Genomic DNA, 20524 nt, shown 5'->3' with positions numbered 1-20524 from the left:
CTGCTTCTCTTCTTTCACAATTTATTCTATTCCTCTGGAGCCTGGAAAGCTTGTCTCCCTCCTGAGGACTGATAAGTATTGAATTCTGTTTTCATCTAGCTTTTTTTTTTTTATGGCTTAATATTTCATATTTAACTGTTTACTCCATCTGGAATTTGTGGGGCTGTGGGGTGTGAAGCTAGGAGTTAATTGCTCCTCACAGTTTACCGGGGGAAGGGGCCTCATTTGCACTTCCAAGTCTCAGGGCTCTGGCTTTCCCACGTCCCCACGGAGGCTGAGTGGGAAGAGATTAAAGGGAGGAGGGAAGAGGAACCATGTGCAGCCGGCACTGGGATTGCGAAGCGAAGCCTTAATCACCACCGGGACAGTCCTGTTAGCTGCCGCTGCCCGACTTTCAGGCAAAAGCAGAGGCTGTTAGCCCAGTTTAGCAATATCCTAGGGCAAGTCTCCGAATGCATTTGGGACTCAGTTTCCTCATCTGCAAAATGGGGTTACTCATGACACCTGTCAAGTCACGCATTGGAGCCCACCCTGCAAACAGCAAGAGGTCAGACACAGCCGGCACGGACCCTGGCTTCTCTGTGTGACCTGGGGCAGATGACGTCACTTCCCTGAGCCTCAGTTTCTCTGTGAGGAGGGGGCGCCTGTGTGGTCTCCGGGTCGGGTCCTGGCCCAGCTGGGATGTGGGAAGGAGAGCGGGACAGGAAGGGAATGGCATGTGGGGCCACCTCTTTCTCCCAGCCTGACGGGGTGGGGGGCGCGCCCCTCCCCCTAGCCCCCCAGCAGCGCCCACAGAAACAGCGCCCACCATGCACACTCAGTCACACACAGCCAGCCACGTGCACGGATCACAGACACACGCAACACTAGACACGCACTCAGATACACAGACACACACCCAGAAACAGGCACACGTGGACACGTGGACGTGTGGACGTGTGTGTGTCAGGCACGTGGACGTGTGTGTGTCAGGCACACACGGACCCGTGAGTCAGAAACACACACAGTCTAATGCACCATCCACACCGACACGCAGAGACAACAGACCCAGCGCGCGCGTACACACACGCACGCGCGCACACGCGCCACGCACGCGCGCACACGCGCCACGCACGCGCGCACACGCGCCACGCACGCACGCACGCATCCAACTGGCAGAGCTGTGTGCCAAGCCACAGCTCGTCTTCGGCTCTCCTGCCCTCCCCCTACATCTCAGCACCCGCCCCCCCCCCCCCCCCCGCAGCCCCTCCCAGCCTGTCTGAGCGGCTCCCACACCTGTGGGTCTCACCTGCCCTGGCCCAGCACCTGTCGGGCCTGGCCCCCCAGCTCCTGCCACCTGGGGCGGAGCGAGACCCTAGGCCACACCCCCCTCCCCAGTGGGCATTCTCTTTGTTTGGACCCGCCTGGCAGGGCTGTGACCTGGGGCGGAGCGAGACCCTAGGCCACACAGCTTATGCACCCCAGAGGCGGCTAGAGCCCGTCCAGCCCCCTCCATGTGGTCCGCACCTGTTCACGGGTGTCACGCAGGCCTGGGACCAGCATGGGACCTGCCACCTGGAGCCTTGCGAGGGCTGGCCGAGGAGGGGTCCAGCAGCCACAGTCAAGACCCTTTGGCACGGAGCTTACCCTGACGCCTCCCCACCACCCTGTGGGCAGAGGGGAGAGGTGGGGGGTGGGAGGGCCGGAGCAAGGTCACTGGGGGGCAGAGGTGAGCTCAGAACCTGATGTGGGGCACGCACGCCCTCAGGTTGCCCCAGGAAGACTCCATCCACCATAGAACCCGCGGAGGGGTCTGCTTGGGATTCTAAGCAAGACCCCTGCGCGCCTTGGGGTGGTTTGGCCTGCCTGCCTGCCGACCTCCTCCACTTGCCACGCGGTTCTGGCTCTGCTCTGAGTTGGACGAGTCCCACCCACCCATTCCTCCTCCGTGGGGTCAGTGCTGGCCCCCCGGGCTCACAGTAGGCGCCTGACTAATGCTGCTGAGTAGACAGGGGACTCGAGCGGGTGCATCCCGATTGCTGAGGGCCCACGTGCGCCAGGCCGTGGGCTCTGCCACCGAGGGAAGAAGACTGGCTGTGCCCTCCAAGGCTCAAGGTCAGCCCAGGCCTGCTGGAATTCTTGGTCCGGGCAAGGGCAGGCATGCCTGTCCCATCAAGGTGTTTGGGAGGTGACATTGGGCTTGGGCCACGAATGGTAAGGATCTAGTCGTGGGTAGATCTGGGAGGAAGCCTTCCATGCAAGGAGATACCTATGCAAAGGTCCTGAGGTGGCCACATGCTGGGGGGGGGCGGGGAATGTGTTGGAGAAACAAAGCCTGGAGGAGCGTAGGGGGGCATCTGCAGTGCCCCGCGGCACCCAGCAGCACCCCCAATTCCCAGGTGGGGGCCTGGCTCCTTAGAGGGGAGGCCGGGCCAGGTAGTGGGGAAAGGCAGACCGAGGACAGCATCGTCCTGCCCAGGGTCCTCCCCTGCTCAGCTCCGGTGGGCGGTGGGCGGGCAGGATGGGGACTGGGGACCCCGCGGGTAGGGCAGGCACAGCTGTGGGGAGGCCAGGCTGCTGACATCAGCAGGAGACCCTCCTCCTCACCTCGCTAAACAATCATTGCACAAAATATGCAAATAGTATAATTACTGTTATTTGTTTTGCTGATATAAGTGTTTGAAATGCAAATGTCAAGTTTGGGCTCAGTCGCTTTCCCCACCCCTCACCCTGACGTTCACAAGTCTACGCTGAGCCCTGGAAGGCTGAGGAGGATGTGGGGCACCCCTCCCACCTCCTCCTCCAGAGGCCGCTGCCTCTGCATCCTCAGGGGCCCCGGGTGTGTGTGGGGGGCTGCCGGGACTCCTCCCCGACGGCGCACAGGGGAGGGAGGCCTCATATCCACTCCCTCCCCGCTATGTGATCTGGGGCCGGTTCTGCTTGGTGTCTCGGAACCTCGGTTTACCTGTCTTTGTAATGGGATCCACTCTGGCCCTGACGCAGTTCGACTGATGGGTTTGGGCCTCCGTTTTCCATCCACAGATTCCTGCTTGGGTATGCGCCCGTCTATAACCTGGGGACTTACGGCTCCCGGAGGGTTTTGGGGGGCCCTAGTGCACCCCCAGATGCAAGGTGTGTGTGTGTGCATTTTGCGGGGTGGGTCCTCGCCTTTGGCCCCTCCAGCCCAGGTGGTCTCTGAGGTTTTGGGTCCCCAAGGCCTGTGGGTTCAGACAAGCCTGGGCTGTGACCCAGCGCGAGGTGCTCACCATCCTCCCGATTCTGCAGAGGGGAAACTGAGGCGTGGCCTTCCAGGGCTCCTCCTCTCTGGCCTCCTGCAGCCTGCGCCACCCAGAACCTCCCCTAACCCACCTGCACCTGACAGCCCCCAGGGCCGGGGTCTCCCCATGTGTCTCCTGAACCCCAGCTGCCGCAGAAGCCACGGATCCCCTGTGGGTGAGGTGTTCGCACCCGTGGATTTCCAGAAGCAGTGCCACGCTAATGCTCTCCAACCAGCTCGCTTCCTGTAAGAACTCAGCCCGAGGCCTCTTGCCAGGCCCTGCGGGCCGACGGGAGCTCGTGGCTGGTGCCAGGACTGGCACCAGAGAGATGCTCTGGTGGGCAGATTGGGGCAAGCGGAGGTGGGATCCTGAGGCAGGCGGGTCAGGGTGCAGGGGCTGCATACCAGCCTGGAGGCCCCCGTGCGGCTCAGCCCCTCCGGGCCCTGTGCGGGCGGCTGCGGGGCAGCGTGCTGGGTGCTGGGTTGCAGCTCAGGTCCAGGCAGAGCGGACGTGCGGATGCCTGAGGCCGGTGTGCCTGTGAGGAGAGTGTGTGTGCGTGCACAGGCGTGCATGCGCGTGTACGTGTGTGTGAGCATGCACGTGTGAGCTGTGGGTCCGCAGGGTATGCTGGTGGCAGTGAAAGCTCCAGGCCAGGCACCTGGCACTCAGGTCTCAGAACACAGACCACTGACAGGCTGAGAGGGACCTGGGGAGCTCCCCGTGGGGTGGCCTGGCTTCTGCTCGAGTGCACGGTGGCCCGGGCTCACATGCCCCCTCCGGACGGCCTTGCTGAACCCAGGCCCTGGCCCTGCGTGGGGCCAGCGGAGACTGCAGCCCGCCCCGTGGTTCTGAGGCTGTTTCCTGTGTGACTTGGGACTCTGCAGAGCGGGGCTGGGTATACAGTGGGCACTCAGTGAGCACGCATTCTTGCTTCTCTGGGGCTTCGCTAGGTGAGGCACTGGGCTGCGTAGCTGGGGCTGCGAGGACCCTGGAGAGGGCAGCAGGCGCTGGCCAGTGGACGCTCCAGGAGGCGGCCAGCGTGGACAGAGGCCGGGGGTGGGGTGGGAACGAGGCGTCCTGGCCCCTGGGCTGTGGGTTCAGCCTGGAAGCTTCCTCCAGGGCCGGCGGGTGCGAGCTTCTGAGCTCCTTCTTTTTATCCCAATTACCTTTTCCAAGACAGGTTTGGCCTTGTTAGCATATTCAAATGCAGCCCATTATTATTTCAATTAGCTGTTAGGTAATTAGCTCTAATGGATGAGCATTCCCCCACCTCCCCACGTATTTTTTGGTTATTTACATCCGCTTCTAAGCCACAATTTCAGGTAATTACGTGCCACTCACTCATCCGCTTGCACATACGCTCCCTCGCTCCCTCGGTCGACAGGTTCCTTCTCGCCTTTCAATCCCGCTCCCGGCCCAGGAGCCTGGGGGGTTTTGGGGGTGTGTGCAGACCGGGGGCGGGGGGGGGGGCGGGGAACCACCCTGGCTCCTGCCCAGGCCCTCCTGAGGGTCACTGCTCAGCCTGTAGGGCCTCAGGGTGCGCTAGCTTGCTTCTAGAACCCCCTCGTCCCTAAGGTGCCATTGCCTCCGTGCCCCCTAGTGGCGCCCCCCTCCGTGCCCCCTAGTGGCGCCCCCCCATGCCCCCTAGTGGCGCCCCCCTCCGTGCCCCCTAGTGGCGCCCCCCCTCCGTGCCCCCTAGTGACGCCCCACTCCGTGGCCCCTAGTGGCGCCCCCCCATGCCCCCTAGTGGCGCCCCCCTCCGTGGCCCCTAGTGGAGCCCCCCCTCCGTGCCCCCTAGTGGCGCCCCCCCGTGCCCCCTAGTGGCGCCCCCCCATGCCCCCTAGTGGCGCCCCCCCATGCCCCCTAGTGGCGCCCCCCCATGCCCCCTAGTGGCGCCCCCCTCCGTGCCCCCTAGTGGCGCCCCCCCCGTGCCCCCTAGTGGCGCCCCCCCATGCCCCCTAGTGGCGCCCCCCCCTCCGTGCCCCCTAGTGGCGCCCCCCCCGTGCCCCCTAGTGGCGCCCCCCCGTGCCCCCTAGTGGCGCCCCCCCATGCCCCCTAGTGGCGCCCCCCCATGCCCCCTAGTGGCGCCCCCCCTCCGTGCCCCCTAGTGACGCCCCCCCTCCGTGCCCCCTCGTGGCGCTCCCCATGCCCCCTAGTGGCGCCCCCTTTGCCCCCTAGTGGCGCCCCCCCCCCCGTGGCCCCTAGTGGTGCCCCCCCTCCGTGCCCCCTAGCAGTGTCCCCCTCCCCAGCTGGACTACGAGCCTTCTTTAACACACGTGGAGTGTGGTGGCATCGTGGCCCCAGGCTTTGCCCCGACGCTGCACCTTTGTGTGCGTCCTGGCAAGAAGATACCCTCTCAGCCTCGGTTTCCCTGTCTGCAAAACGGGGACCAAATGAGTGGAGAGTGTGGGCGAATGGGGTGGTGCATCCAGGTGCTCAGCAAGCACCCTGTTCACTGTCACTGGGGTTGATCGGGTGACGGAAGGCAGGAATGAATGAGTGATCCAGCCCCGGGGGCAGGTGAGGAGGCCCGGCTGTGGGCAGATGGCCCATTATGGCAGTCACAGCGCGGGTGCGCTTCCCGGCTGGTCCCTCCTGAGTGGTGGCCTGGTCTGGACTCCCTGCCCTCCGCTCCCAGCAGGGATGCTCTGGGGTGGAGGTGGGGGTCTGCAGGGAGGGGCCTGCCTGGGAGGGAGCACTGGACGTGCCCGGGGGTCTTTGCTCAGCTTGCCTCCGTCGGGGCGGCCAAGGGAATCAGAGCCAGTCTCCCCCAACACCTGGGCCACGGGGTGGGCGGCAGCTGTGACCCAGCCGCCCCCCACCCCCGCCGTCCGTCTGTCCGTCTGTCCATCCGTGCTCTGCCTGCGGGTTCTTCTCCCCTCCCTGGTGTGGCCTCATCGTGTATGGGGGAGTCCCGGCCTCCCATGGAGGTCTGTGCGGCCAGCGCACAAAGGGTTGGTGTCCCCGTGGCTGCTGTACCTGCTCACCACCATCCCCGTTCTGTCTCGATGCAGTGGCAGCTGCCCTGGTGACTGGCCTACACTTCGTCTGGACCCATATCGTCCCCCCGGCTGTGGAGTGAGGAGGAGGTCCGCATGAGCCCCGCGGGAAGGACCCCACCAGCCTGCACTGGGACGCGCCAGGTCACGGGCGGGCCCTGACCCGAAGGTAAGGGGGGGTGCTCTCAGCATGGGGGAGGGCCAGTGCACGGTGGCCTGGAGACAGACAGGGTCAGATCTGCCGGAAGCAGACGTCGCTGGTCACAGGTGCCGCCCCTCGGCTGGAGAGTGTGGGCAGAGGAGGCCTGGGCCGCCTCCGGGTTGGAGCAGAGGAGCTGGGGGCTTGGGGCTCGGGGCCTGCCCACCGTCCTCCCTGGATGCGTCCGGTGCTCTCCCGCCATTTTACGGGAACGGGCGCGTTACAGTGTGTTTGCGTTGTGCAGCGTGTGAAGGATGCAGCGTGTGTGAATACCGACGGATACCGTGTATTTGAAAAACAGGTTCTTTTTTTAATGTTTATTTTTTGAGAGGGGGTTGGGGGGGGAGAGAATCCCAAGCAGGCTCCACGCTGTCAGCCCAGATCCTGAGGCGGGGCTCGACCCCAAGAATAGTGAGATCATGACCTGAGCAGAAATCAAGAGTCGGAGGCTTAGCTGACTGAGCCCCCCACCCCAGGTGCTCCCCAAAACGGGTTCTTACCTGGGAAAATGATCCAAGATGCTGAATTGAAATGCCTAGGGCTTTGAGGCTGCTGCCCCAGTGGCACCGTGGCCGTCCTGCTGACCCGGCTGTGCTGCGTCCGCTGGGGGCTTGGCTTCCTTGGTGCTGTCAGAAACCAGATACCCCCTGCGCCTCAGGGTTCGCCAGGCCGTGGGCACGTCGCGCAGTCCTGGGACTGATGTGCAGGTTTTCCGGCGCTGGTGCTGGTGCCTGGGAGGTGGCCCGGCCCGTGGACCTGGCTTGTCCTGTCTCACGTGACCAGCAGTGGGTGAGGACTCCAGACACTGAAAAGTGGGCTTCGGGGTCTCGGGTTCTGCAATACATCGCTCGCCTGCTGTGTTCCGGCATTGAGGAATTCTGTGGATTGGGTTTATTTAAAGTGACTTTGGTGCTTAGGCTCTGCGGGTTCTAACAGACCACGAGAGGAGGCATCCGGGCCTTCATTGAATGAAGGAGCAGAGACTCCTTCTAGAACCTCCAAAGGCATGCCCTTTCCTGCTGGTGGTCGCATGGCTCCCCAGCCTTCTCCGAGGCTTCTGGGAGGGGACCGTGGAGGGGGTCCACCTCGAGAAAAAGGGCAGGGCGAGCAGCGGGGGAGGGAGCCCTGAGGTGGGGCAAGCCCCGGTGAGGTTCAGGGCCAGAGGGTGTGGCCACACGCAGGGGGCCTGTGGGAGGCGGGGCGAGAGGGCTGAGTGGGGCCGCCAGGCAGGTTGGGCCACCTGGTCACTGTTCCTCCAGCAGTCCATTGAGTGCCTGCTGTTTGCCAGGCCTGGGCACCGTCCCTCTGGGAACGCCAAGTCTAGAAGGAGGGTAGGGTGTGAGGATGTGCGTCCATTCCCGGCCGCGTCCCTCCAGCTGACCTGAAGAAAGTCTGGGGTGGGGGGCTGAGTTCTGACCCTGTCACCACCATTCACTCCAGGGGACAGTGCCCAGCACCTGCCCCTCCGTAGACCTCGGTTTCCCTGTCTGAAACACGAGCGTGTCCCCAAGGACTGTCCTGATGCGTGTCCCTTGTGGCGAAGGGTTGCTGAGAGGGCGGGGTGGGTGGTCTGGGGTCAGGGTCTGCTCTAACCACACCAGTACCTGGAGATGCTTGGCCGCGCTGATCTCAGACCCGGGCCGTGGCCGTGGGGGCCGGAGATGGCACGGGCCAGCCAGAGCAGGCCTTTGGCCGAGACCCCTGGCAACGGTCTTGTGCCTTCCCACCTCAGCCCTTGTGTGGAACACCGTCTCCCCAGTCCGTCTGTCCTGGGGGTGACTTTGGTGCCCGCCAGACCTCATTCTGCTGATGTTTGGATGTACCATCTTGGAAAAGTCACTTACCATCTCCGACCCCCTGTTTATCATCTGTAAAGTGGAGGCGGCAACCTCTTCTGTGAGGGGAGCCTTCACTGGGATGTGCGAATTATTCGTATACAGTAGGCACTCAAGAAACGGTGCTGGGTGTTGCCCCCTTCTGAGTATATGGGACGGAGGGTCTCTGGTTCATCACATCCTACGAATGCTCGTTCTTTCCCTCCTGCCAGAGGCACCCGCCCTTCGCAGCCCACGCCGAGCTCAGGCTCACCCAAACTGGTCCAGGCTCCCCGCGGCCTGGCGGGACCCCTGAGGCCTCGGCCCCGAGTCGCCCCGAGACCCACACGTCTCCGTCTTGTCTCGCACTCACTCCAGGCTGCGTGTTCCGCTCCGTCAGCCTCCCGAGCCTGGCAGGTTGCAGATGCTGGATGAACGAATGGGTCGATGTTTCCCAGCCCGGGCCACCTCAGAAGGCAGGTGGCAGAGCAGATGGCCTGGGGCTCCTGCAGGGTCTGGCAGAGGAGCCCGGACACCACACTGGTTCTCCAGGAACGTGGGTGCGGGGCGCATTGTTCCCGAGATCCCTTACGGACAGAACATTTTGTCATGCAGCGAGTTGAACTTTCCAGTTCTATTCCCGCCTCCCTCCTCCTCCGTTTCCTGGTCCTAAGGCCTCGTCCCTAGAAGTTGCTTTTACTGAAGCAATGACTAAGAGGCCAGAAGGAACCTTCTATGTGCTCTGATGACCCCAGGTGCCCCGCTGGCCCCGGCCCAGCCCTTGGCCTGTCCTGGGTTCAGCACCGGGGACAGAGCCACAGCCAGCCTCGCTGGGCCTGTGGGCGCAGCGGGAGGCCTGTCGGGGAGACAGGGGTCTGGGGGTCGGGAGAGCGGGAGCCCAGCCCCCTCTGTAAGGCCCCTCCCCTCCCCAGGCCTCAGCTGTCTTCCCTGGGGAGTGGGGGTGATACTCTTCCCGGTGGGGCCGGCAGGACCTACCTGGGACTTGGCCAAGGCCACCGACCTTCCCCTCCTGCGCATCCCACCCCTCCCCCCGGCCTTCCAGCAGCTCCCTCACCAGGCGCCCCTCCCCCACCTCTCCCGGAGCGGAGTTATTTATCTGCCTGATGGTGACAGGCGGCAGTGACTGGAGTTAGAGCTGCTGTCCAGAGATCAGCTGGCGCGGCAGAGCAAACAGCCCGAGCTAATTAGCAAAAGGTCACTCCAGCTGCTGGAGCCCCTGCTTTTGACGTTGGCCCTCACAAGGTGGGCTGGAAGGAGCCCGGGACTTTGAGTTAGTGGCTTGGTTACCAGGACAGCTTCAAACCGCTGCCCACTGCTCGTCGCCTGATTGCTCAGCCCACGACTCCGAGGCTTCGCCTAGAGATTCCCGGCGCCGGGGGGTCGGTCCAGCCACCCACTCGCTGCCCCGGGCTGGACGGATGACAGACTCAGCCCCCATCCGGCATCGCAGGGCTGGCCCTAACCTTCCGGGCCTCCCCCACCGTGCCGGGGGTGGGGGGGGGGCACACTGTCCCCAGCAGCGGAAGGGCAAAGCGCAGGGCTGGGCAGTAGCCACCCACATACCCCCACATTCCCTGTGAGTGTGTTCTTACCGTTTCTCTTTAAGTAAATCCACTTTTAAAAAACTTAAATACATTTATTTAAAAGGGAAATTTTATAGCACTACTACAAATGGAAAACAAGCCTCCTTTGCCATAAATAGAATTCATAATCATAAAAATAAATTCAGTGGAAACAAAACAATGTTATTAAATTCTAGTTGGATGCTGTAGCCCAGGGGAGGCTCGGAGCCCAAGGCCTGCTATTGCTTTATTAAAAAGGGAGAAAGGCAAGTGTGCAGAGGTGTTCAAGACTTACCAGCCCCAATCTGAGACCTGCCTTTTGATGTAATCAGAAGCACTGAAAAGAATTAAATTGAAAGTAACTTTTTAATAAAAGTATTCGGCATTATTTTTTTGCTGTATCAGTGAGGGATTCAGTCTGGCTACACAAGACAGAGACCTATCCTCGGATTGAACCCCACCAGGGGGCTCGTTTTTTCTCATGTAAATAGGGTGGCGGTGGGGGTGGTGCAGGGCCCAAGGAAGACGTCAGTCATCTAGGCTCTATGTAGCCGCCTTCTCTGCCATTCTTAGCTTTTGTCCTCATGGCCTCAAGATGGCGGCAGCACCCCCAGCCATTGTCTGTGCATCCCAGGCAGGAAAAGGGGTTGTGGTGGAGGAAAAGGAATATGGCGGCTAAGTCGGTTCCTTGTTATCAGGGAGATCCTTGTGGGCACTTGAGCCTGTGTTCTTGCCCACTGTGTCCCCTGCTGCCTCGTGGATGTTCTCACCAGATGGTTCGCCCGTTTGCCGCATGTTTACTTGGTGCCTACCGTTTCCCAGGCAGTAGACCCCTGCCCTCGTGGTGTTCGTGAGGTCACATGCTGGCATCTGTGGGGAGAGTCACAACCCTATGCCCGGACACCCTCCTGGGGCCTCCTTCCCCTGCCTGGGGCCTCCCCTCCTCCTTGCCCCCACACCTGGCTCTGGCTGCCTGCAGTGAGCCCAGCACAGGGTGGACCCTGCCTTGATCCCCACTTCCCCTCCCAGAAGACCCAGGCTGCCCTCACCACCTGCGGGGGGGTGGGTGGGGGTCCAGGTCCAAGCTGCCTACCTCCAGGCTGCTTGGAAATGGGGGGCAGCCCTTTCCCTCCCTCGTAGCCCTCTCGGGGGGCCCGGGAGCCCTGTTCTCCCGTCTGGCCTCCCAAAGCCCCTCTTTGGCTTTTCTGTCTCCTCAGCTGGTGTGGGTCTGAATGGGTCTTCTCGTTTCCCCGTGGAACGCGTATCCAAATTAGCAGGAGAGGGGAGGCCTTGGGTGCCTCCTGCCTCTGGCCTCTCTCTGGCTTGCGGGCCCTGGGGACCCCTTCTCCTGTGGTCCAGGGCTCCTGGCTCATGCCTCCTGTCCCACTGTCCCCGTCCCTGCCACACAGGCAGGGCTTTCGGCCTGATCTTCTCGCCTCCTCCCTCAGAGATCTTACTCCTGCCTCTGGGCTCTGACCCCTCTTTTTGCCACCAATGCAGGGACCCACTACAGACCCACGTTTAAATTTGGGTTCCATCGCTAAGCGGCTGTGCAGTCAGGGGCAAGTCACTTAGCCTGTCTGTGTGCTTTGTTCCGTGGGGGCAGTAGCAGCTGCTTGTGGGGCTCTCTGATCAAGTGAGCAAGAGGCACCAAGACAGCTCCCCACTTGTGCCTCTCCCGCCCTCCCTCCTCCCCCCTCCCCGCACCTGCTGTGTGGGCATCTCTGCGCATGTGTCCCCATGACCCTGGGGGCCCCTGTGTGTGTGTGGTTGTCCTGCCCTGCCCTCCCCTCCCCTCCACACACTCAGCCCCACCCGGTGAACTGCGAATCCAGCCTGGGAAGTGGGTCGGGGGTGTGCGGGGAGGTCCAGCCGTGGGGGGGGGGGGGTGGTGGGAGAGGAGGGAGCTGCCGGGACAGTAGGAGCAGGCTGGGAGAAGGTGGCAGGCGGGGCCTGGGGGCCGGGAGGACTGTTTTCCGTACACCAGCACTACTGGACCATCTGGTACAAGGACCCCGAGTGACTGCCCAGGGTCTGCAGGTGGACACGGGGTCTGACTCACACTTGCGGAAGTGTCACTGCTCTCTGGTGGAGGGGAGGGTACTTGGGGCCGCCTGCAAGGAGTCTGCCTGGCTCTGCCCGAGCTGCTCCGGGCTGGCCCTCGCCCTGCACATGCGGTGTCCCCAGCCGGGCTGCTTGGCGCAAGGCCCTGAAATGCCGGCGGCTCTTCCGGGATCACCAGCTGATGCTCTGAGACTCCTGGCGGGGAGGGGAGCACTGCTGCAGTCCTACTGTGTGCTCCCTGAAGAGGCAGGAGGGTTGCAGGGGAGTCGGGGAGCCCCCGTAAGCCTAGGCTTCGTAGCTCCCGGGCAGGACTGTGAATGCATGCAGGGCTCAGAGAAGGAGCAGAGGGGCTTCCTGGAGGGGCAGAGAGGAGCCCCCCCTCATTCCCCATCTCGCCCGTTTTCTGGCTGGGGACACCAAGGGCCCTGGACACATGAGTGACACAGCCTCTCCCTGGACAGCAGGGTCTCGTTCTTTCTCGTTCTGAGCATTTCAGCCCCTGAAACCCAGGCTCCGACGGTGGGATGGCCCAGAGCTGTCCAAGGTCCTGACCTCCTGCACAGCGTCAGCCTTCTGGATGCTGCCCGGTCCTCCTCTCCACACCCTAGGGGGCGCCCTCCCCACCAACAAGGCCAGGTCTGGGTCAGGCAGCCCTGACCCCCCTCTGGTGCCCCCTTCCACATCCAGGGTCCAACTTGGACACACATGTCCATGAAGATGCCCATCGCTCAGAGATGGCTTCCTTTCCCAGGCCCCGCCAGCCCCTGCTCTGTGCATCCTCGGGGGCGGCACCTGGTCTCTGCACCTGCCTCTCTTGCCCCCCACCCATCCCCCTTAGTGCTTTCTGAGCCCTCTGCAGCCAAGCTCTGTGTGTTACAGCTGCTGCCAGTGCAACAGAGACCCGTCTGATACGAGAATTCATCGTGATCTCACCCACCTGTAAGATCCCACAATCACTACAGCTTCCTTATCTCAGAGGGCTCCCACGGACACAGGGCTCGGGGTCACCGACCCCACCTTCTCTCTCTGCTCTTGGCATCCGAGCTCCTCCTACCTCCGGACACTCCTCTCCTCGGGTGACCCTAACATTCCTGCCCCTCTCCGCACACGGTGTCCACTGCCTTGCCCTGGGGCTAGCTTGTCCTGTGCTCAGCCCTCTGCCCGGTGCAGGCCTTGGGGCCTCTCCCCTTGTCCCCAGCACACGCACCCTAAACTCGGCATGGCCGTGACCACGCCGGCCCATCATGCCTCCACCTTTGCATTCGCCAAGCCGCCTCCCCGCTGTTCCCGTCACCGTCACGCAGAAAATCACCAGTTACGTTGGTCTGAATCTCCCGAGTACCTCCTTTCTCCTTTGAATCTCTTCCTGGAGTATGGCACACAGACAAGAGGGGACACACCCCGGAGGCATCCTCAGCTCAGTGAGTTTTTGTCCCGCGGACACACCCATGTCCTCAGCACCCAGGCCAACCCACAGGGCATCACCGGCTCTGCGGAGGCCCCTCACGTCCCCTTCCAAGTCGCTGCCCCCAGGGGTGACCGCTAGCCTTTGAACCACATTGTTTCTGCGCATTTTGGAACTTGGTGCAGACGGTTCGTGCACTGTTGTTTGCGATGTTCATCCCCTGGCCGCGTCGTTACGGTTCACTCATCCTTTTTTGCCACACGATAGCTTTCCGTCGTGGGTGTTCCCCTGGGGATCATCCGTCCGCTTGTCGGTGGGCGTTTGGGTAATGTCCAGTTCGGGGCTCTCGTGACTGGTGCTTCTGGGAACATTCCAGACTTCCCGGGCACATTCGTATGCGTGTCACTGGATGTAGTCCACGTCTCCTGGCTCCATCCACGTCCCTCCCTCCTCCCCTCCCCCGCCGTCTGGTCCCGAACACTCTGCCGTCTCTCCTGCCGTGACCGTGGACGCCTCCTCTTGATTTCCCGCATACCCACTGTTGTCCTGCAACAGCCAGGGTGATCGTAGCTCCTCTCTACTAAACCTTCGGTGGCTCCTTAGTGCCCTTCAGGCAAGATCTTGTCTTCGGCAGACACTCTGGGGTAAGATAAAGGCTCCCGGCAGTCCTGCACCCGCTGGGGTCTTGTCCCCCAGGGGCCCCCCCGCAGGCTCCAGCTCCCCTGGCCTCCTTGGTCCCTTGTATGCCCCATCTGCCCCCACTCTGCTCACCAGGTGCCTTTGCATGGTTAAGTCTCTCTCTTTGTTCAAGTCTCTGCAGAAATGTCGCCTCTCGGGGAGCCCTCCTGAACCCACAGACCAGGTTGGGTCCCCGGCTGACATCTGTACTGGTCGAGTTTGGTTGTCTGCATCCCTTAGCCCAGCATCTGGCACGTGGCAGGGCCCCAGCTGCTGTTTGTGGCCCTCAGGGGGGCAGGGCAGAGCTGCGGTCCCCGCCATGTGGGAGAGAGGGCAGGAGTCACAGAGTGGCAGGCTCGAAGTCGCCACGTGGGTCAGCAGAATGCAGGGCCGCTGACGTCACGGAGCCCGTGAGGACTTTGCTCTTCCTAGAGCGGCTGACACATCTGCGGAGTCTTCTAGAAAACCAAGGACGTGGCAGGGCCCAAAGGACTCGGCTCTGATTGGTGGGCTGACAAGCACTGTGGTCGGGCAAGGAACGGATCCCTGGGGAGGCCTGTGGCTCCAGCGGCCTCACCCTGCAGGCCCTGGGCACCCCTGCCCTGGACCCTGCCCCGTGTCCCTGGGCTCCTGTTGTCCAGCCCAGCGGACAGTGCCCCAGCAGCACGTTTTCCCCCGTGAGCCCGTCGCGGGTGGACCCCGATCCTTCTCAACCCACCCCACACCTGCTCTCCTCATCAGGAGGAAGCCCACATCTCGGACCCTGGCCCGGCCCGGACAGGGCCCAGGACTCTGCCCGTCACCTCTGTTGGGACGAGGAAGGCGGGGACCAGGCAGGAGGGCCAGATTCTCCAAGTTGGGCCACGGGCTTCTTCCCCCACCCCCGCTTTTGGTTTCCCCAGAGGCCTTCCAGCTTACGTCAGGTCCAGGCGGCGGGAGGTCTGTCCAGCTTCCTGCAGGGGCACCAGGCCCAGTCCCCAGCCTGCCTCGGCCCCGGGCCGGGCTGGGCAGAGAGCTCCCTAGGGGCCGGAGCGTTCGGGTTTATGGCGGGAAGGAGCCGGCAGCCGAGTGCAGCAGCTCAGCCCTACCCGGGGTGGGGGCAGGTGGTAGACCAGATGGCCCTTTGTCCCAGCATCGTGGGCGGGGGGGGGGGGGGGTGCTCCGCAGCCTGGGGCTGTGGTCCCGAGGCCTGTAAAGGCCCCTTCCTGCTCCAGGGTCTTGTGGGCCCTTGAGACCACGTCTCGCTTCCCGACCGGATCCCCTCCTCTCCTGAGCCTCCCTCCCCGTGGGTCTCTCTTCCACAGGATAGGCTGCTTGGGTACTGTTTTGTCACATGCTGTGACGGTCGATTCATTGCCATAGCAAGTGGGGCCACGACCAGATTCCGAGCGTCGATCCAGTCGGAGCCTCGCTTCCTCCAGTGGCCCGGAGGCTGCCCACAGCTGCTCTCCTGGGTGGAGGCGCCAGCCTCCCCTCCGTTTCCTCATCTACCGAATGAAGTCCAGTGTGCAATTAGCTGCTCCTTCCTGTGTCTGACCGCATTTAAATAAATGTGCGTCGGCACCTGTAAAACCAGACTTTTGGTAGCAGAAAGCTGGCCCGAGTGTACCTGAGCCGCAGGCCCCCAGGCGAGGAAGCAGAAACGCGGATTTAGCGACTTGACCAGGGCCGGCATTGGGCAGATGGCATCTCTGTGTAGCCCAAGCCCTTGGCCCCTGTGCCCCGGCGCCCCCCTGGGCAGTGGAAGGGTAGGAGGGAAGCAGCCCCAGGGCAGTCATCAGCCCCCTCCCGCCCCTCACCCCGGCTAAGGCACAGCCCCAGGGCCTCAGGGTGGCTACGAGGGAGCCTTTTGGAGACGGGTCAGGAGAACAAGGTCCTCGCCCTGGTTGTACCGCGACCCTGCTGTGTGACTGGGGGGGGAAGTTCCTTTCCTTCTCTGGGCCCGAGCGCAAGCCTTTACAAGGTCGAGGCCAAAGCTGGGAGGTTCTGTTGACGTGGCTCCTCAGGCCCCTTGCTGGACAGCCACCGTGTGCCCCTGCCTTGCCCTGGCAGGGGGCCGGCACACAGGGGTCCACCTGATGAGGAGGGGCCAGAGCACCAGGCCACCAGTCAGCTTGCAGGGCACCACGTCGCGTCGGCCAAGTTCAGTCCGTCAAACCTTGCCTCCGTGCGTGGTCAAAGCCAGGCGGGGCCCAGGGCAGAAGAGGGCACTCGGAGGGGGCAATTCCCCCCGACACTGCAGGTCAGTATTAGAGCTCGGACGACCAGGAGGGGTGAAGCGTGTGACGCAGGGAAGTCCTAGGTCAGAAATGAGAAGCCCGGTCTCCCCTCCGTCCTAGATTCCCCTGGGATCCTGAGGCCATTCCTTACCCGCCCATCTGTGCAACGAGAGCCCCTGCAGGACTCATCAGAGGCCCCGGGCCCGCAGCTCCAGGGGCTGGTGCCTCTCACCCTCCGCTCAGTGGCTGTGACCCTCAGCCCTGGGGATCGGCCCGGCTGGTGGGGGCCCGAGTGGCCTGGGCCTGGTCCTCAGGACCAGAGAAAACAAAGCCGGAACCAGAACGGGGTCCCAGCCAGGGAAGAGGGCACTTTAAACGAATGCAGACGCCTGGGCCTGACCCTAAACCTGAACCAGGGGTAGAGTTGGGTTGTGGAAGTTTCTGTTTTGTGAAAGCTCACGGGTGAATCTGACAGCTCTCCCGGTTTTGGGGAACCCCTTGCCAGGGGCGGTGCCCTCTCCGACACCCTGCCTCTCCTTGCACACCTCTGGCGACGGGGAGCTCAGTCATACACAGCAGCCCGCTCCTTCCAAAACATGGAAAAATCCATTATAAAGTATTTAAGATGTCTCAAATATTTAAGAAATCCTGATAAATATTTCACTAATTATAAAATATTTAATACAGCTAAAGGTGCGAAGAATAACACCATGAATACCTGAACGCCGCCCCTTCTGGCTTCATATTAATCCCCACGCGCTGCCGGTGGCGCAGGGAAGCGCTGGAGGGAGCGAGGAGGCCTGTGTCCAAGTGCCCCGAAGCCCCCCGCGTGCCCTTCTCCGCCCCTCTCCGCCCTTTTTCTTTCTCCACTTCTCACCGTGGTAAAACACACACCACGTGACACTCGCCACCTTCCCCCCTTCCCCGTTTGTAAGGGGGCGGCTCAGTGGCGTTAGGTACACGGCGGTTTCCCGCAGCCCCCCCCCCCCCCCCCCCCCCCCGAGCGTCTCCGGACCGGCTGTGCCCCGCGCCCCCGCCTCGTGAGGCAGTGGGGCCTTTGCGGAAGTTTGTGATGGTGATTCTCACACCAGCTTTTACGCCTCCCTCCACTGGCGGAGCCCCCCTGCGAACCCGCTGTCTGGCGCCGTTTAGCGCTTCTGCGACGCGGCTGGCGCGCCAGGGGTTCGGAAGGCTCACCCGGGGTCTCCGCGGCGCACCTGTGGGGGCATCGTGCCGAGTGCGCGGTTCACGGCTCGCCCCTCTTCGCTGCCAGCCAGCGCTCCGCTGTTCGCATACCGTGCCGCACTCTGATCCGTGCACCCGTGGACGCCTCTCACGGCCGCGCCACGTACGCGCCCGGCACGGGCATTCGGCTCCCGCGCTCCGTGCGCCTCTGCCTTCCAGCAAGGCCGCGTGGTTTACGTCGGGAGGGTGAGCGTCCACCCGCAGGGCCTGGGGGCGCCTGCTGTGCGGGTACAGGTGCACCGAGGCCCTGCCCCTCGCAGACGCCGCCTCTCTCTCTCGCCTTTCCTCGGACACCTGCCTTTGCATCGTCCCCTCGCTGCCGGCTCCCTCGCCTCGCCCACGCGGACCTGTTGGCCGCCTGACGTGTGGCCACGCACGGGGGCCCCGGGGCCGAACTGCCTGGGTTTGAATCCCGCCCCATCGAGCAGCTGTGGCGATTCAGCCAAGTTCATGACTCCCAGTAGGTGCTCTCGGACTGTGAGCTCTGCTTGTCTTCCTTAAAGCCTGAAACCTCTCTGAATACAGGCTGAACGGTGCTGCATAGAAATGGATGGTCATCTCCCCTATTCTACCTGCTAGATCTCTGTTAAGTCAGCCACGGTTACCTTCTTAGGTGGCCGCATCTATTGGCTCAACCTGCGTTTGCCTCATTCTCTTCCCTGGGGGTGGCGTGGAGCCACGCTTCTCTGCTGACCCCTTCCTGGCGCGTTTTTGTCCTGTGTGCTCCGTCAAGGTGGAGATGTGACCTGTTACTCCAGCTGGAGGGAATGCCAGGCTCCTGGTCCTGGCCTCCAGCATGTGTCCCCTTCCTGCAGACTCCCGGAGGCCGGTGGGCGGTACGGCGCGGGTGACAGACGGACAGACGGCCCGCAGACAGACGGAGGCTCAGAGCCCGGGGCGAGGCGGCAGGCGGTGTGGGGGAGGAGGCGGCGTGAGCCCCAGCAGCTCCGCTGTCTCTTTGATGCGCCCGGTGCTGGAGGGTAGACCCGCGGAGGGGAGCGCGTCCTCACACCTCGCTTGGGTGGCTTCCAGCGGTGTCACTTACGCGGAGGATCGAGTGACCTCCAGCTGCTCCGGTGGTGGGACTCCTGCCCGCGGTGAGGCGGTAATTAGACGCTCATGTGCGAGGCTGCCGTGTGCGCGTGAAGTGCGGCGGGGGCGGGGGGAGGCCGCGGCCGAGGGTCGCACTCCAGGGACACCGCTCCCCCGCAGGTGTCAGGCCGCAAGCTCCTGTCCTGCCAGCCCACCCCCCCCCCCCCCCGCCCATGATGCTTCCAGTTTTTTCTCACCTTGGCCCTTCGAAGCCCCCCTGAGGAGCTCTATTTATAACCGCGGCATACGGACCATGCTGGATCTCCCAGCTCAGACATAAGCGGGAAGTGCGGCACAGCCAAACGCAGCCCCAGCCCCCCCGCCCCCTCCACACACAGGGGAAGGCCCGCCCCGGAGCTGTCCCCGGGCCCACGTGGGGGGCCCCAGCACCCCTGGATCTCAGGGACTTGGGGTGCGGCTGCCGTCCGAGGGGACCTACAGTCACTTCTAGCCCCAGGGCTGCCCAGGGAGGGTCCCCGAGCGCCTCCAGAATACAGACCAGTTGGGGGGATGGCATCGAGGGGAACGGAGCCTCTGCTCCCCACCGAGAAGCGGGGGCCGGCCGCCAGAGCAGACTGGGACGGACCACGAACCCGGCCACACCTGTGCGTGGCGATGGGCCCTCAGGCCGGCCACGGAGCCTCATCCTCAGGGGACACGGGACATTCTTAGAGCACATCCGTGTCCCTCCCGGGCTGGCTCCCCAGCTCCTGACGGGGCTTCCTTTCCTTCCGTCATGCCGTCTGGCTGGGGCTCCGGCCGTGCCCAGGAATACTCATTCTCAACCCCTTGGACTTGGGAGCGCCCAGGACGGGCCTTCTCTCCGTGCTGTTTGTAGGGGAGGGAGATGAGAGGGGTCTGGCTGGTTCCTGCCCACCCAAGCTGTCTGGAGGGAGCCCCACCCCTTTGCAGTCTCGGTTTGGGGTCAGAAAACCAGAGGGAGGCGGGGACAGACCCACGCCCCGGTGTCCTGCCCCCAGGCTGCCCTCCCAGAGGCCTCCACCTTCTGTCCCCCCAGCCCCATGTTGGGGGACAGGCTCCGGTCTGCTCTCTGGCAGAGCATCTGGGTAACAGCAGAGCCAGCCCCTTCCAGATCAATCCCGTTCCTCATCTTGCAGCTATAATTAATGTGTGCTGTGTCATTAGATTGATTTTTTATGGACTCTGAGAGCTGGCGGGGGGAGTGGAGGGGCAGCTGGGGGCTGGCTGCGGCCCACGCCCCCTGGGAACGGTGCCACCCCAACGCTCAGGCTCCCGGGGCCTGGCTGCACCGCCCGGACTTTGCGCAAACCCTGCCCCGTCCGTCTGTCCCCAGATCCTGGAGACGGCCGGAGCCCCACAGGGCCCCCGCGGAGCACAGAGCGGTGCACACGGGACGCGTTTCTCGTGTGCAGATCCCTCGGTGAACCAGGAGGTCACTTGATTGTTGCCACTTCCCAGAGGAGAGAAGACGTAGGCTGAGAAAGTCTAAGTGATTTGGTGGCGGAAGGGTCACGCCCCACACATCCCGCCTCTGGTGAGGGGTCCCGCCCGGCCAGCATGCTCGCAAACACCCCGGATTCTGAGGGCGAGGAGCTGCCTGTGACAGGCGGGGCAGGCGAGGCTCGGGGGGGACGCGGGGCTCACCCGACCCCTGACATCAGGTTGTTACCCGTGGCCACGTAACGAGCCACCCTGACCTCGTGGCTTTGTGGAGCAGGCATCCAGGGAGGGCTGGGCTGGGTGGCTTGTCTTCATGCCCCCGCTGGGGGCTCTTTCTAGAAGCCACCCCGAGACCCTCCCACACACCTCAGGCTTCTGCAGCAGGCGGTGTCAGGGAAGCGGCTTCTTATCGGTGGCGGCTGCATCCGAGACTAGGTCCAGACTGCCCGCAAGGGTGCCCTCACAATCCTAATGTCGTCCTTGGGCGCTGGGGTCTCCCAGAGGCCCGTGTGGAATTCACCAACTCTGATGCCTGCCAGGCTGGTGT

The 20524-nt window shown here is 63.3% G+C and overlaps 1 protein-coding gene across 3 annotated transcripts in view; it reads left to right on the top strand.

Moving 5' to 3' along the window:
- The window catches only part of ELFN1 (extracellular leucine rich repeat and fibronectin type III domain containing 1), a 64549-nt gene that overhangs the window by 31235 nt on the left and 12790 nt on the right, over positions 1-20524 (top strand). For all 3 annotated transcript variants that reach the window (XM_027042388.2, XM_027042389.2, XM_027042391.2), the window contains exon 2: positions 6272-6425. The gene's annotated coding sequence lies outside the window, so the exon portion shown is untranslated. The remainder of the gene's footprint in view (positions 1-6271; positions 6426-20524) is intronic.

This window comes from Acinonyx jubatus, chromosome E3 (genome assembly GCF_027475565.1).
Source record: "Acinonyx jubatus isolate Ajub_Pintada_27869175 chromosome E3, VMU_Ajub_asm_v1.0, whole genome shotgun sequence".
NCBI lineage: Eukaryota > Metazoa > Chordata > Mammalia > Carnivora > Felidae > Acinonyx > Acinonyx jubatus.
This window is presented reverse-complemented; position numbering and strand designations above follow the sequence as displayed.